The 15,632-nt window shown below is 37.3% G+C and overlaps 1 pseudogene; it reads left to right on the top strand.

Annotated features, from left to right (window-relative positions):
• The window catches only part of LOC114462235 (DNA repair and recombination protein RAD54-like), a 46,951-nt pseudogene that overhangs the window by 7,855 nt on the left and 23,464 nt on the right, over positions 1-15,632 (top strand).

The following is a 15,632-nucleotide window of genomic DNA, read 5'->3' as shown; positions in this document are numbered from 1 at the left end:
GAATCCCATGCTCCAGACAGAAAAGTTCCCAGCAGGAGTTACCGATCTGGACTCCAGTTTGGCCCACATAAATAGAAATACACTCACGCTGCAGAGAGAAAACAATATATCAGGATCCTGGCACCACTTAATCATGACATCAGTTGGTCATATGCTAATTTGTTTATTGCAAAATCTAATCATTTGTTCAATTATGAATATAAAGCAGATGAAGACAATGAAATCCTGTCTTACCATTGTTTATCTTTCTTTTTAAATGCTCAGGCTTTGGAGAGAAGTTGTAGTGTCAGAGAGAACTTTCACTCTGCGTTTCGACACCGTGTACTGTGAACTACACGCACTAAGTCTGACGTCATAACCAGTACGTCATTGCGTTCCAATAATGTACACATTACACGCAATTACGTACTGGTTATTACGTCAGATTTAGTGCGTGTGTACACACACGCACACACACACACAGTACATACAAATAAAATTTAGAGAAGAGAGGAAAACAAAAAAAAGAATTAAATGAAAATAATAACAAGTTAAAAAAAGTTAAGTCTGTAGAGCATTCATCATCATACCTTTAAAGATGTATGCTCTACAGACTTAACTGTATAACAATATAAAACAACAATCAAGCCTTAAAAGTTGATTTATATAAATGATCATCTCCTCCTTTATATTATCCACAGGTTTTTATCCAGAGAACTTTGCTGATGAACTTTATCCAGAGAACTTTACTGATGTCAGTAAATGTTTTAATGCAGATCAACCTCTCAGTGACTTTCACTTAATGATCTACATCTACAATGTTAGAAAGAAAACTACCATTTGCACACAAAAAAAAGTCGTAAAGCAACACAACATTAGTAATTATGTGAACACGTCTGTGGTGTGTGATGTTACTCATGTGTTTCAGAGAAAAGTGTTAAGGTTCATTAAAGTGTTAAGAAACGGTGTTCAGGTGGGCGGAGCCAGGTAGAAACCCAGGGTTTCTTTGATAAAACCTGCCAGCGACCAGGTTTAGTTCACGGACAATGTTGCCATGGTAACATACTCAGAGAAGAACATACCTCGCTTTTTGGAATGGGATACTCTAGGGCTGGGCGATATGGCCTTTTATAAATACCGCGATATTTTTAGGCCATGTCACGATACACGATATATATCTCGATATTTTGCATTACCCTTGAATTAACACTTTGATGCACAAAATCACACCAGTATGATGATTCTATATGTCTACATTAAAACATTCTTGATCATACTGCATTAATATATGCCAATTTTAAACTTTCATGCAAAAAAGGGGATATCACAACTAAGTCAAAGTTGACATAACTGTATTTATTAAACAGTGAGTGGCTCAAACATAAAATTGTCAACAGAAAGTGCACGTTCTGTGCAAAATTGTCACAGAGACATTTCAAAACAAGACATTAGTGCAGGATGCAACTCACATGGCATTTCAAAACACAAAATTAAAGTGCACTTTTTGTACATAATGCCACTACAATATTTTAAAACAAATAGTGCCCTTTTGTGCATGTTGTCATTAAAATGACATTTCAAAAAAAATCAAAAAAAAAAAAAAAAAAAAGTCAGCGAGTTTAACGGTATGGTCATTTTCAACACCGCACAGACTACAAGCTGCAATATATCGAGTATATTCGATATATCGCCCAGCCCTAGGATACTCAGAGTTTCCCTCATTTGAGCCTGAACATAGTCAGAGTTTGAACATAACCCGCTTTATGGAATACCCCTCAGCTCTCCTTGTCTGCAACAGAAAGGAAGTCATTAAAAAGCAAATCATGTAAAAAAAAAAACCCATTAAAACATCAAGTGATTTTTGATTGAATGAATGTCTTAGCAGCAGATTCAAGGTCCATAGAAAAACACTATTACATACAAAAATAATCATAAAAACAGTTCAAATGAACATTAGATTAGACAAGGCATTTGTTTCATTTACTATGTATTTATGCTGACATAACCTACAAGTGCAATTCAGCTACTACCAGTGTTCATAACACTGGTAGTAGCTGAATAAGAGTTTTAAATAATGTAAGTTAATGTCTAGCACAAACACACACACAAACACTTACTTAAAATCATCGCCCCTAATGAAAAAAAGAATAAAAGATCATTTAAGACAAGGTAATTTTCAAATATTTTTTTTAAATTGTATGTAAGCAATTTATCAAACTGGTTCCAAGTACAACTAACATCAAACAAAAGGGCTGACATGTTCTTATAGTCACACAGTCTTTTTACTTTGTTTAACTTAAGTAGTGTAGCATTAGCAACACTTGCTACATAACAAGGCAGCATATCTGTCTAGTGATTTCTATTTGTTATTGAGGTAACACTCATATTAATAAAATCCTAATTTAAACAGTATTTGAACGCCTCATTTCACACAGTTCAGACAATCATATCCTTTACAAAATAAAACGTTACTGCTTTGGTTGCATTAGGCCTGGGTGATATGGACCAATATTCATATCTCTATATTTTTCTTCAAAATGGAAATAGGCAACATAAACCATTTATTTTTTTCAATAGTTTTACATGAAAAACAATAATGGGTCAAAGTCAGTGGAGCCACAAAGACCCTTTTATTAATCACTAGCAGCACAATAACAACATTTTGTGTCACTTTTGACTTTTTCCTTCATTAAGGCTGAAATGTGATTAAATTATGTAGTGTTGCTTCATTCAGGGCAGCTCTGAGTTGCAGAAAGTCGTTTTTAAAGTAAATCACATTCAGGACACTGTCTCTTTAAGAATGTGTAAACAGCAACAGAGAGTTAGAGAAGAAAAACACATGCAGTGTTTCCTCAAACATCTGTCAGTGTTTAACACTCAGAACTGAGGACAGACAGACATCTGCACTGAGCTTCTGACAGACAGTCGCTAACACAGCTGACTGTGTGTTCGTGCACTGGGGGGGAGGGGGGTCAGTTTTTTAGACAAGTAAACTAACACTGTAACACACACACACACACACACACACAGCAATATACAGTGAACAAAATTGGGTAGTTAAATTCCATCTCAAACGGCGTCTGACTTCTAGAAACTCTTTCTGAAAGCATGCCGACGAGTCGGTACGCTCTGTGTCGAGAGAGGGCTCGTCAAGACCCGCCTTACATTGCTTCTGATTGGTTGATTATTGTGTGATGCATGCCATGGTTGGTTAGATTTAGGCACAAGGAGACATGGATTAGCTATCTCGGTCAGTCAATCAGAATTACTCGAGCTACGGCATGCCACGAAGATCAAAGTTTATTATCATAAAAAAATGGGGAATGGGGAAATATAAGCGTGAGAAATGTCAAGTGTGGCGTGAGAATGCGTCAAATTGCGTGACTGTCACGCTCAAAGCATGAGGCTTGGCAGCTCTGCAAATGTAAATGTCTAACTTAAATACAAGCAACATGAAATTAACAGCAAATATGCAATGTGTTGACTTGTATATGAACTGTAAGTATAATAGATAAACACATGTGCTTCATATACCCATTTATGTTTTAATTTAGGCTGTATTATAATTTAGGAATTAGGACTGGGCGATATATCGAGATTCAAGATGTATTGAGTTTTCTATTTTGGCAATATAGAAAACTACAAAGTCGCATATACAGATATATCTCGTATTTTGTATAAAAATACTTGTTTGACCTAACCCATAACAAGCCACACTATAGAACTCACTCACACATACTGTCCCTTACAGGAGATGTTGTATTGTGCAGCTGTTTGTTAATAAATGAGCCTGTGTGGCATTTTGCATCAGCAATTTTTTTTTTTTTTTTACCAAGAATTGTCTTTCTGGTCAGACTTGATATGAAATAAAAATTATTGAGATTCACCATTTTGAGAAAATGTATTGAGATATGAGTTTTGGTGCATATCGGCCAGCCCTAGTAGGAATGTTCACAGCATTTTAATGTCAACAAATGTCGGCCTACCAGATTCTAATCACATTTGTATTTAAGTTTTAAGTTGTTGACATTGACAAGTGGCTATTTTAGATTTCCTGTACACTTGTATTAAAATATAAGGGATACTGGAGCTTGGTTGGGTTGGTGGGTTAGTCATATGTTAATGACCTGTTTGCCTTAAAATCACTACATGCTGTAAAATCATTATACTGCTGTAATTATTTTACTGTTGCAACTTAAGGGTTCAAGTTAAAGATTACTATATGATTATGGTCCAAAGCAACATCAAATGCAGTTTTTTTTAATCAAGGGACATGAAACTTATGTTGCCGACTGGCTGGCTGGCTCCTCACACCTCGTATGAAGTGAGTCGGTCTGTCATTGAATCTCGGGACATGTTCGTCCCCCAGTCTGCCCCTGGTCTAATGACAGAAATAAGGAGGAAATATATCATTGATCCAAGACGAGGGAGCCGACTTGTATGGATCTGCATCAGGTTGTCACCTTTCAGAAAAGAAAATAAAGGACACCCACGTCACCGTGAACACAATCCTCATAAATAGAAACATTTTGACATAGAACAGTGTTTACCAAATGTTATTGCCCCATGTACCTTGGCTCTGAGCTCATGGTATATATTATTTATTGTGTCTGCAGGCGCGTCTAAACTCTTTCCTTTGTCTCGTCCATTATTAGCCTTGAATTTAGGCCTTTTTATTGATTTATTTCTGATTTTCTTGTTCATTGTCTGTGTGCATGTAAAAAAAATCTATAATGTTGAAAAATAACCTGAAATGTTTTTGTGAACCTCCTCAAAGGTGTTCATGTGCCCCTATGGCAGCGGTCTATAACCATTATTCTCAAAGGAGCCATTTTGCTTCCTCTCACCTGGATTAAAATGTTTCTGGAGCCAAAAAAATACCATCTCAACCATCTAAACTTCTGTTTAGCCTTTATATGCTTCCTTTAGGACAAATTTTACAGAACTGTAAGGTTGATTATCAGAGCTATGCAGATGGCACACAACTATATCTATCACTGAACCCAGATGACTATGGTCCCATTGAGGTGTTGTATGACTGCTTAGAAAAAGTAAACTGCTGGATGAGTGAAAACTTCCTTCAACTAAACCATGACAAGATGGAGGTGATTGTCTTTGGTAACAAGGAAAAGAGGACTGCTATCAGCGAGCATCTTGAGTCTCGAGCGTTAAAAGCTAAAGACTAGGGATGTAACGATTCACTCAACTCCCGATACGATTCGATTCACGATACTGGGTTCACGATACGATTCTCTCACGATTTTTTCATTTACAAAATGGGACTGTAGACAAATTTGTTTTTTGGAAAAAAAACTAGAAAATACTGTATTATTTTCCTTATATTTTTCATTGTCAAAAGAATTCCTTGATAAACTATTCAAAACAATGCAATTTAACTAAAAATAAATCTTGAATGAAATAAATAAAGGAATAATACAAATGAAAATGAAGCCTATTAATTTAAAATCTGGTTCTATAATAAACAATGCAAAACTGCATAATAGTTATTTTTCTTTTAAAAGTGCAACTGAAAATGTATTTTTTGCCTTAACAATTGGACTTTAAAAAAAAAAAAACCGATTGCACTGATTTACGTCATATTTGTTTGGACCAGCAGAGGGCGCTGGTAACACAGTGGTTGGTTGGCATGCAGATATCTTGCAGTGAAGAAGAGAAGCAATGCTAGCAGACAGAGCTAATAAAAAAACGTGACTTTTACAGATATTCAAGTAATAATACAGATATTCTTTCAATGCTAAAGGGGTAATGAATCATTTATTAACATATTTAAGAGTAGAAGGCAGCCAGAAAGAATGTATTAGCAGACTCCGCCCGCCGCCAACACTTCCGGATACCGTGATACCTATGAATCGATTTTTAACTGCCTTACGATTAATCGTTACATCCCTACTAAAGACCAAGTCAAAAACCTTGGTGTTCTGATTGACTCAGATCTTACATTGAGCAGTCAGATCAAATCTATCACAAAAACAGCTTCTACCACCTTAAGAACATCTCCAGAGTGAAAGGTTTAATGACTCAGAAAGATCAGGAGAAAGTTCCATGCTTTTATCTCCATCAGACTGGACTATGTAATGGTCTTCTGACAGGAATCCCCCAAAAGAGCATCAAACATCTACAGCTGGTTCAGAACGCTGCAGCTCGGGTCGTAACCAGAACAAAGAGATCAGAACACATTACTCCAGTTTTAAAGTCTTTACACTGGCTACCAGTCAGCCTCAGAATAGACTTTAAAGTTCTGCTGCTGGTGTATAAATCTGTGAATGAGTTTGGTCCAGAATACATCAGTGAGATTTTAGTCAGGTATGAACCCAGCAGGTCTCCCAGGTCTATGAACACAGGTCAGATAGTGGAGCCCAGAGCTCACAGTAAACATGGTGACAAGCATCACATGTGAACATTTTTAAATCAAAGTTAAAGGCACTTTTTTTCTCTACTGCATATGATTGAGAGAAAGATTTTTGGTCATGTTGTTGATGTAATGTGTTTGTTGATGATTTTAAATGATTTTACTGATGATTTTAAATGTTCTTATTGATTTTAAACAGATGAATGTTTTATCATGTAAAGCACATTGAGTTGCATTGTGTATGAAATGCGCTATACAAATACATTTGCCTTGCCCTCAATGAAGTCAATATAGTGCATAAAATTCTAGTTACAATTATATCGAACAATGTTATTAATAATAATTTTTAAAAAATGTTGATGTATTTGTAGTGCTACAAAAAATAACCTGAATTTGATAACACATGATCATGTCGGTCAACACACACACACACACACACACACACACACACATAAATGTATATATATATAATACTAATTGATAGATGCAACATATCAAGTATGCTTATTAATCTGGTATGTTGGCAGTTAATTAAATATTTCCCAACACAAATAAAATCTTTATTTTCTTCCAGAATAGTCTTATTGTTGGTTGTTATCTTACCAGGGATATAAAACTTAAAGTTAGCCACAGGTGTAAGGAAAGTTTATGGTTGATGACAGTTATTACACAATACAATTAATTTTTAGGTTGACAAATTGTTTTATCATGATTTTATTTGGTGTCAATGTCATTTATCATTAATACCCTCTGTAAGAAATAACAATTCATTATTTTCTTATAGCTATAGAAAGCCATTGCAAAAGAGTCAAAGAGCCACAGGTTACAGACCCCTGTCCTCGGGGTACACATACCCCAGTTTGGGAACCACTAGAATATACAGAAATCTCTACAAACATTTTTAACCAAGGGAATATATATAATGTAAAATCAAAAATTAATGTATTTATTTAATGTTAACCTATTTTTTTAAAAAGTCATACATAACATGCCTGTTTATATTACCTAATGCTACTGTGATAATAAATAAATATTTCATTCGACTTTAAAACCTCCACATCCTAAACATTAAATCAAATCACAGTAGTCTTTCAAATTAATCAAGCTTACAATCCAATCATGATGTGTCTACTGTATCAGCCTCAGGAGATGATGGATGTATGAAGAACTTCTCAGATTGTTCATATCTACAGTGTTTTTCTCCTGAGGCTGTTTGATGTCAGACAGATCACCATGAGTCACTGAAAACTCTCTAGAGTTGGACATTTTTTCACACACACACACAGAGAGAGAGAGAACACAATCACTGCTACGCACACACACACACACACACACACTTGTGCAAATACAGAACAGCTTTCCATTTTTCCTCAGTACGTAACGCCCCATTTAAGGGCCAAATAAGGTACAATTCCATTATTTTTTTTATCAGTCATTAGCATCAGATGGATAATGATTTACAAGAGGTCTCCAAATAATTTCAAATTACTTTAGTGAGCCATTAAGGGAACATCTTAGCTTCTCCAGTCTAACTGACATTAAGAGCTCTTTAATCCACCTCTGGTGGGATGGAGGGTGAGGGAGCAAAATGAGACGCCTGGCCAGCAGGATGGAGAAGGCAAGGACGGTCTGCACGGTTTTGGAGGTTGTATGCTGGGGGGTACCAAACAGGGCTAAGAGAGGATCAGGCGTAATGACTGTTTTATATGCTGCGCTGAGACGTAAAAATATCAGACCAAAATGTGTCAAGCCTGGGACAGAAAAAATCATGTGGGAGTGGTCAGCTGGAGATTGCTTGCACCTATTACAAGAGTCGGTTACATTGGGGTAGATCCGAGACAGTTTCAGGTTAGTGTAATGGACTCTATGTACAACTTTACATTGTAAGAAGCCATGCCTCACGCAGATTGAGGAGGAGTGCACCAACTTCAAGACCCATTGCTAATAATCCTCAGATAATGGGGTCCCTAGATCCTTCTCCCAAGACTCCCTGGGGCCCAAAACTAAACTGTCACCGATAGAGCTGTTCAGACTGCAAATGTTGGAGATCAGACGTTTCTTTTCAGGGTCAAGAGCCAGTAGTGAATATACAATGGTTTCAGGGGGGCGACTGTGGGGAGGTCTTTTATGTCTTGTAACCTTGTCTATAATCTGTATTCATGTGAATACGTGCCTTTTTATTTGTATCTACACTTGTTAAAAAAAAAAAAAAAGGTATACCAATAAGGCGGCGAATGCGCGGTCTTGTGTGTTTTAGCCTCTGGTGTTTGCCGTAGTGTTGTGAAAGTATGCGTGTATCTGATTATGTATCTGTGTTCACGACTGAGTTGTTAGCCATTAGGTGGGCTTTAGATTGGATTGAACGAAATAAACCTGAGATGTCGTACATATATTCGGATTCCATGGCTGCCTTACAGGCAATTTCTGACCATCCCTCTGGGGCTAGGATAGATACTGTGGTAGAGATTTTGTGTTGCCTTCACCGGATAGAGTTGATGGGGTCTAGTATTGTTTTTTCCTGGATCCCATCTCATTCAGGTATTGTGGGGAATGAAGCTGCTGATAGGCTAGCAAAGAAGGATCTTCTCGAGACGGAAATTGAATATGTGGTCCGATTGGGGAAGGCTGAGTGTGTCAGTGTTTTCAAAGCTACTGTGTATCAGCATTGGCAAAGGGAGTGGGAGAATGAGTCTAGAGGGAGGCATTATTTTAAGTGTCAATCTTGTGTGCAGGGCACTAGACTCCTGTGGGCAATTTGCCGATCAAATCAAGTTAAGATAACCAGATTAAGACTGGGGCATTGTGGACTAGCTGCATATTTAAATCGAATAGGCAAACATCTGGATGGATTATGTCAGTGTGGTTAACTTGAGACTATTTCCCATGTTCTATTGGCCTGTGGATGTTATTCTGTTGAAAGGGGAATGTTATATAAAGAACTTTCAACTCTTGGGCTGACAGTGTTTTCAATAAAGTCAATATTTGTACCAAGAACAGAGTGGATTTTAATAGTTAAGGCAGTCGTGAGGTATCTCCAATCTTCCAACCTCTATTTGAGAATCTAAAATGGAGTGAATCTAAGTGAACAGAAGAGGGCAGCATTACGCTTCTTTTAGTGTACAGCCTGCCGGAAACCATTAGAAGAAGAAGAAGAAGAAGAAGTAGTGTTGTGAAAGTTTTAGCGCGAACATGCTTTTGTGTGCACTGAGCTTTTCTACATGGAGACAGAGTCTCCAGTGTTTTACTGAGGACAGTGTGAGACATGAGGCGGACTGATAGTCATGGTAAGGTCATTTATGAACTCCTTCATACTGTGTTCACTGCTAACAGGACCCGGGCCCTGTTCCAAGAAGCTGGATCAACATATCTTGAATTATCCAGCTTCACCGAGCCTGTAGTACATGGAGCTGGACTTAACTTTCCAACCAAGCTCATAATTATTAATCAGTCAGTCAAAGCTACGTTGCTTCTCACAGCAAGTTCTTAGTCGTTATAGTCAACTAAATGTCTACTAAAAGAGTTTATGCATTTTTTTTAAAGTGTCAATTAGCATTGATCAACCAGAGGGGTATTCCATAAAGCGTGTTATGTTCAAACTCTGAGTATGTTCAGGCTCAAATGAGGGAAACTCTGAGTATCCCAGTCCTAAACGCGAGGTATGTTCTTCTGAGTATGTTACCATGGAAACATTGTCCGTGAACTAAACCTGGTCGCTGGCAGGTTTTATCTACCTGGCTCCGCCCACCTGAACACTTTAATGAACTTTAACACTTTTCTCTGAAACACATTAGTAACATCACACACACATCACATCATTACTAATGTGTTGCTTTACGTTTTTTTTTTTTTTTTTTTTTTTTTTTTTTTTTTGTGCAAACGGTAGTTTTCTTTATAACATTGTGGATGTAGATCATTAAGTGAAAGTCACTGAGGTTGATCTGCATTAAAACATCTACTGACGTCTGTAGTAAAGTTCCCTGAATACAAACCTGTGGATAATATAAAGGAGGAGATGATAATTTAAATGAATCCACTTTTAAGGCTCGATTGTTGTTTTATATTGTTATACAGTTAAATCTGTAGATCACGGCTCTTTGAAGGTATGATGGCACAGTGAATTGTGACGCTGCTCTTGGAAGTGATGGTTCGCGTCCCGCTTCAGTGTTTTTTTGTGACATTTTTTAGGACGTCTAGAGGACTCTGGCGACAATATTACATTAAAAATCAATATAAATGATGCGATATCAAGCGGCATTTACTGTCTTTATATCCAGTGTAACAGGAGGACTCTCTATGCAGTCATCCTATGCTGCTGACACGTCTCCTCAGACACACTTTATTCATATTATTCACCGCTCGTCACGTCACTGAAGCAATAAAGTGATGAAGCGACCAAAAAGTGTGACTAATTACAGGTGATTTAAGCCACTATAGTTACTAAAGACTGAACGCACCGTTAGAACAGGCTCATAGTCCTCAAACACCGGCTTATTTCACCCATTACGGTGAATAAATCACTATTTTCCTGGTGGTTGCCATGGCAGCTCGAGTCATCTTCGATCCATTGATGATGGCTTTTTATGGCGCGCGTGCACGTAAGTAACCCAAGGTTTACATACTCAGGGTTGATTGACCCACTTCATACCAGCTGTAATGGAATCAGATACCCAGAGTTTCCCATCGCGGGGTATGTTGACCCAGAGTTTATGGATAGACTCAGAGTTTGTTAACCCTCCTTTATGGAACACCCCTCTGATATTGGATGGAATTAATGTTTATAAACACACAGAGAAATATTTGATGCGAATAATGAGTAAGACCACTGGAGCTGGGCAATATATCGATATTCAAGCTGTATCGAGTTTTCTATTTTGACGATACAGAAAATTACAATATCACCAACATTGGATTTTGTATTAAATAATTATTTTCAGGAGTCGCTGCTTTCTCTACTCCTCAGAACAGCATGAAAGGCGCAGTTAGATGGATTACTAAAGAACTCACTCACACGTGCTGTCCCTTATAGTCGAAAAATACAAATTTGTCACATCTTGTGCCGATGTTTATTAATAAATGTGCCTGTGTGGCATTTTACATCAGCAAATTTAACCCAGAATTGTTTTTCTGGTAAGAATTCATTTGAATTAAAATTATCTAGATTTGTATTGTATTAGAGCTGCACAATTAATTGAATTTTAATTGTGATCACAATTTTGGATGGAGGTAGATTTGAGTCTTTATTATTGAATTAAAAAAAAAAAAAACTTCAATTAAAAAACCTTTTTTTTATTTAATTTACTTCAATCAAACATAAATATTGTCAATCAACGTAAAAAAAGTGTTCAAATGCAAAAAAAATATTTTAAAATTAAATTTTTTTTCTTTGATTGAAGTCATCTTTTTTGTATTTGGGCCATATTACAGGTTGTACACTTGTGTTTATTATTCAACCAAACACTAAAACATTTCAATCAATGAAAAAAAAGTGTCAAATGTAATTATTTGTGTCTCACATTTTTTTTAGCATTTGATCACTTCTTGATTGAAAATATTTAAATTTTATGAATGATAATGATAAAAACACAAATCTACCTCCATCACTTTTACTGCCACATTAGATTAACCTGATTGTTGGCAATATTTACATTTAGAATCAGAATCAGAATCAGAAATGTTTTATTTGCCATGTACAGTTTTGAGGACAGTACAAGGAATTTGACTTGGTGGTTGGTGCACAAAACAAGCAACAAAAAGAAATAAAAGAAATAAAAAACAACACAAACAAAGAACAACCCAGCAACAATAGTAATAATAATAATGATAAATATAAAGGATGAGGGATAAATAAAGGATAGATAGAGAATAAAGGATAAATAGGATAAATATAAATATATATATACAGTGCAGCAGGTATCAAGCTGGTGGAGGTGGTGATCGGGTGGGGGGGTTCAGTGGGTGACTTGGGGTGTGTTCATGTGGATGGTGGCAGAGGGAAAGAAGCTGTTTTTGTGTCTGGAGGTTCTGGTCCTGATGGACCGAAACCTCCTACCAGAAGGGAGAGATTGAAACAGTTTATGACCGGGGTGGGAGGGGTCGGCCACAATCTTTCCTGCACGCCTCAAAATCCTGGAGGCGTACAGGTCCTGGAGGGAGGGCAGATTGCAGCCGATGACCTTCTCTGCAGAGTGGATGATACGCTGCAGTCTGGCCTTGTCCTTGGCCGTAGCTGCAGCGTACCAGATGGTGATGGAGGAGCAGAGGATGGACTGGATGATGGAGCTGTAGAAGTTCACCATCATCTTTGTTGGCAGACTGAACTTCTTCAGCTGCCGCAGAAAGTACATCCTCTGCTGAGCTTTTTTGATAAGGGAGCTGATGTTCAGCTCCCACTTGAGGTCCTGAGTGATGATGGTCCCCAGGAAGCAGGCTCTGCACTCTGTAATAGTGTATTTATTCAGTTAGCCTTTGGTACATTTTAAATTCTTGGGGTAATTGTTTTTTAATTATTATTTTTTAATTATAATTCATTTTTGAAGCTTACTTTTGCACTGTAAACTCCACACATATCATTTGTTTAAAAGTAGTGCTATAATAACTAAACTAAAAAATATTTTTACCAAATATGATAAATAATTGTGATTCTAATCATGATTACAGTATGAACAAAGTCATGTTGATTTTTATTGTGGCCATAATCGTGCAGCTCTATATCATATATATGACCATTTTTAAGAAAGAAATATTGAGATATCAGTTTTGGTCTTTATCGCACAGCCCTAAAGACCACATGATCGTATGAGTTCTGAATGAATTATTGAAAGTTATACCGTAGTTTGATTTTTATTTGTTGATGACAATATCAATATATTTTGATACACTTTTCATTCACGAGTATTTTTTTAAATTACTCATAGTCTTGTTATCGTCACTCGAAAAAATGTAGTTGATGAAAACTGTGACGTATAAATCAAGACCTGATAAAGATTGTGATGTCATCACTTGTCCACACACAGAGGAGGAGCCAAGCACCGAGTCAGCGGGCCAAACGCAGCCAGGACGAGGTGGACCAGGACTGGACACTCAGAAAAGTAGGAGTGTTACTCATGATGGTGACTGAGAAACTCTTTAATAAAACATGAACAACTTTTCCATCTGTGTTCTACGGTTTGAACACATTGAGCTCAGATTGATAGGCCATGTTGTAAATGTCATCCTAACGTACTACTCGTACGAATTCTGATGTCAAAATCAGTATGTAGTGTGTTTACATGAGTACAACAGTTTCTTCAGTGTTGTTGGGGCAACGTTTTGGGGAAATCTGTAGCAAATATGGTTGATTTATTGGGAATTTCCAAAGTTTAAAATTTTAGAGGCGTACTGTAGCGCCACCTTTAGGACGATTGGCCTGTTTTTGCAGCTGGGACAATCTGGAATGAGACTGGACCTTTGTGCAAAATTTGGGGATTTTTTGTGCAAGAATAATAAGTAGAATATCGTGATGTGATATTTTTGTCCATGATGCCCAGCCCTAGTTGCAGTTATTGCTTTATCCAAATAATGATTATAAAGATAATGTTTGTAATGTGTGTGTATGTGGAAGATTGTACAGATGTGGTAGTTTGTACTCAGATCTGTGTTTAATGCACTACTTTCCTGTTCAATCGTGATCTAACACTGCTTGGTTTCTCAGGAGAAAAGAAGAAAAAGTGAGAATGAGCTGCAAGAAAGCCACATTTCTCAGTTCAGAAAGCCTCTGACTCCCACTAACAACCGACCGGCCTGTAGTGATGGAGATAAACACGTAAGCATTGGAAACAAGCAACGAACCACGTTTCATTGGCATTCTTTACTGAATGCAGATGTGGATCACGTAACATCTGTTCAAATCTGTCTACAGGAGGCATTTATCCGAGCTATCCTCTCCAAGCCTTTCAAAATCCCCATTCCAAACTACTCAGGTAACACTTTTCCTCTTATGTTGTTGTTTTTTCCTTCTGTCATCACCAGAGGGGTATTCCAGAAAGCGGGTTGTGTTAAAACTTTGAGTATGTTTGTGCTCAAATAAAGGAAACTCTGAATTTCCGGTTGTATAAAGCAAGGTAAGTTGTACTCTGAGGGCCGGATTCACAAAGATCTGAAATAAAGGGTAGTAAATTAGTTGCCTACTTAAATGAGCGTTTTGCTCGTTTATTGTGGAGACGTCAGTGCACACAAGCACTGACATTTGAGGCAGATGGAGTTCTCTGTCTGCTGTTCAAACATTTATTAACGTAGAAAAATAAATATACAATAAAAATCTTTTTTCTTTTTTTTTTTTTTTTTTTTTTTTAAACAACAACTTTAAAACCTAGTAATATTGATATTGATCTGAGTTAATACAACTACACAGTCTGTCAACCAGTCTGCATTCTTTGAAGATGATCTACTGACCATCATCCAGCGCAGGTCTGAGCAGCGCTGTGTCACACACACTCTCATATGTAACCATTGTGCCATCAGTGATCATGCGTAAATTACACATCTGATCTGTTGATTCTGGCCTGACATCAACACGACACAATACTTTGACGGTCAAAACATGGAGAGAAAGGAGATCAGTGGAGCAGTTAGCCCAAAGCGATATTGATCCATGCTCATTTTTGTATATCCATCTCTGCGCACAGCAACCCTCTTTTTCTTTCTTTCTCTCTCTCTCTCACACACACACACACACACACACACACACACACACACACACACACACACACAACTGGAGCCTTTTTTCTATCTCCACTGTGTTTTCTGTCAACTGTGTGTGTCTGCACTTGCTCCTCACTTGTACTATTCTTCCGTACTAAAACAATCACCGCAAACAGTTCAAGATTTCATGAATGGCATTTCATCCCCTGCATCAATTTACTTGCATTTCTTCCTCCCATATTTTTGCTCCCCCTGGGAGATCCGCCTACAATGCATATTCATTAGAGGAAAATGCGCTAAATGGAATGAAAAACACCCCTGCCACCAATTCCGGAGACCACCACAATAATTTTCATACTTCTTATATATCACACTTAAAAAAAAAAAATACAGTTGTGTTTTGTTTTACCATGGGGAGGGACGTGTCCCCAAATAAGGTCCTTTTTGAGATTTGGCCGTTAACCTATTTAGAACAGGCTGATATTCCTCTATAAACACCTGCAGGAGAACTTCTAGCTCCATCAGGGAGAAATAAGTTGTTCTCTTCCGTCTCGTTGCCATGGTAGCTCGTTGTATTTTGGCTCCATTGATGATGGCTTTTTAT

Source organism: Gouania willdenowi, chromosome 4 (genome assembly GCF_900634775.1).
Source record: "Gouania willdenowi chromosome 4, fGouWil2.1, whole genome shotgun sequence".
NCBI lineage: Eukaryota > Metazoa > Chordata > Actinopteri > Blenniiformes > Gobiesocidae > Gouania > Gouania willdenowi.
Note: the sequence above shows the minus strand (reverse complement) of the source record. Positions and strands in the feature narration are given on the sequence as shown.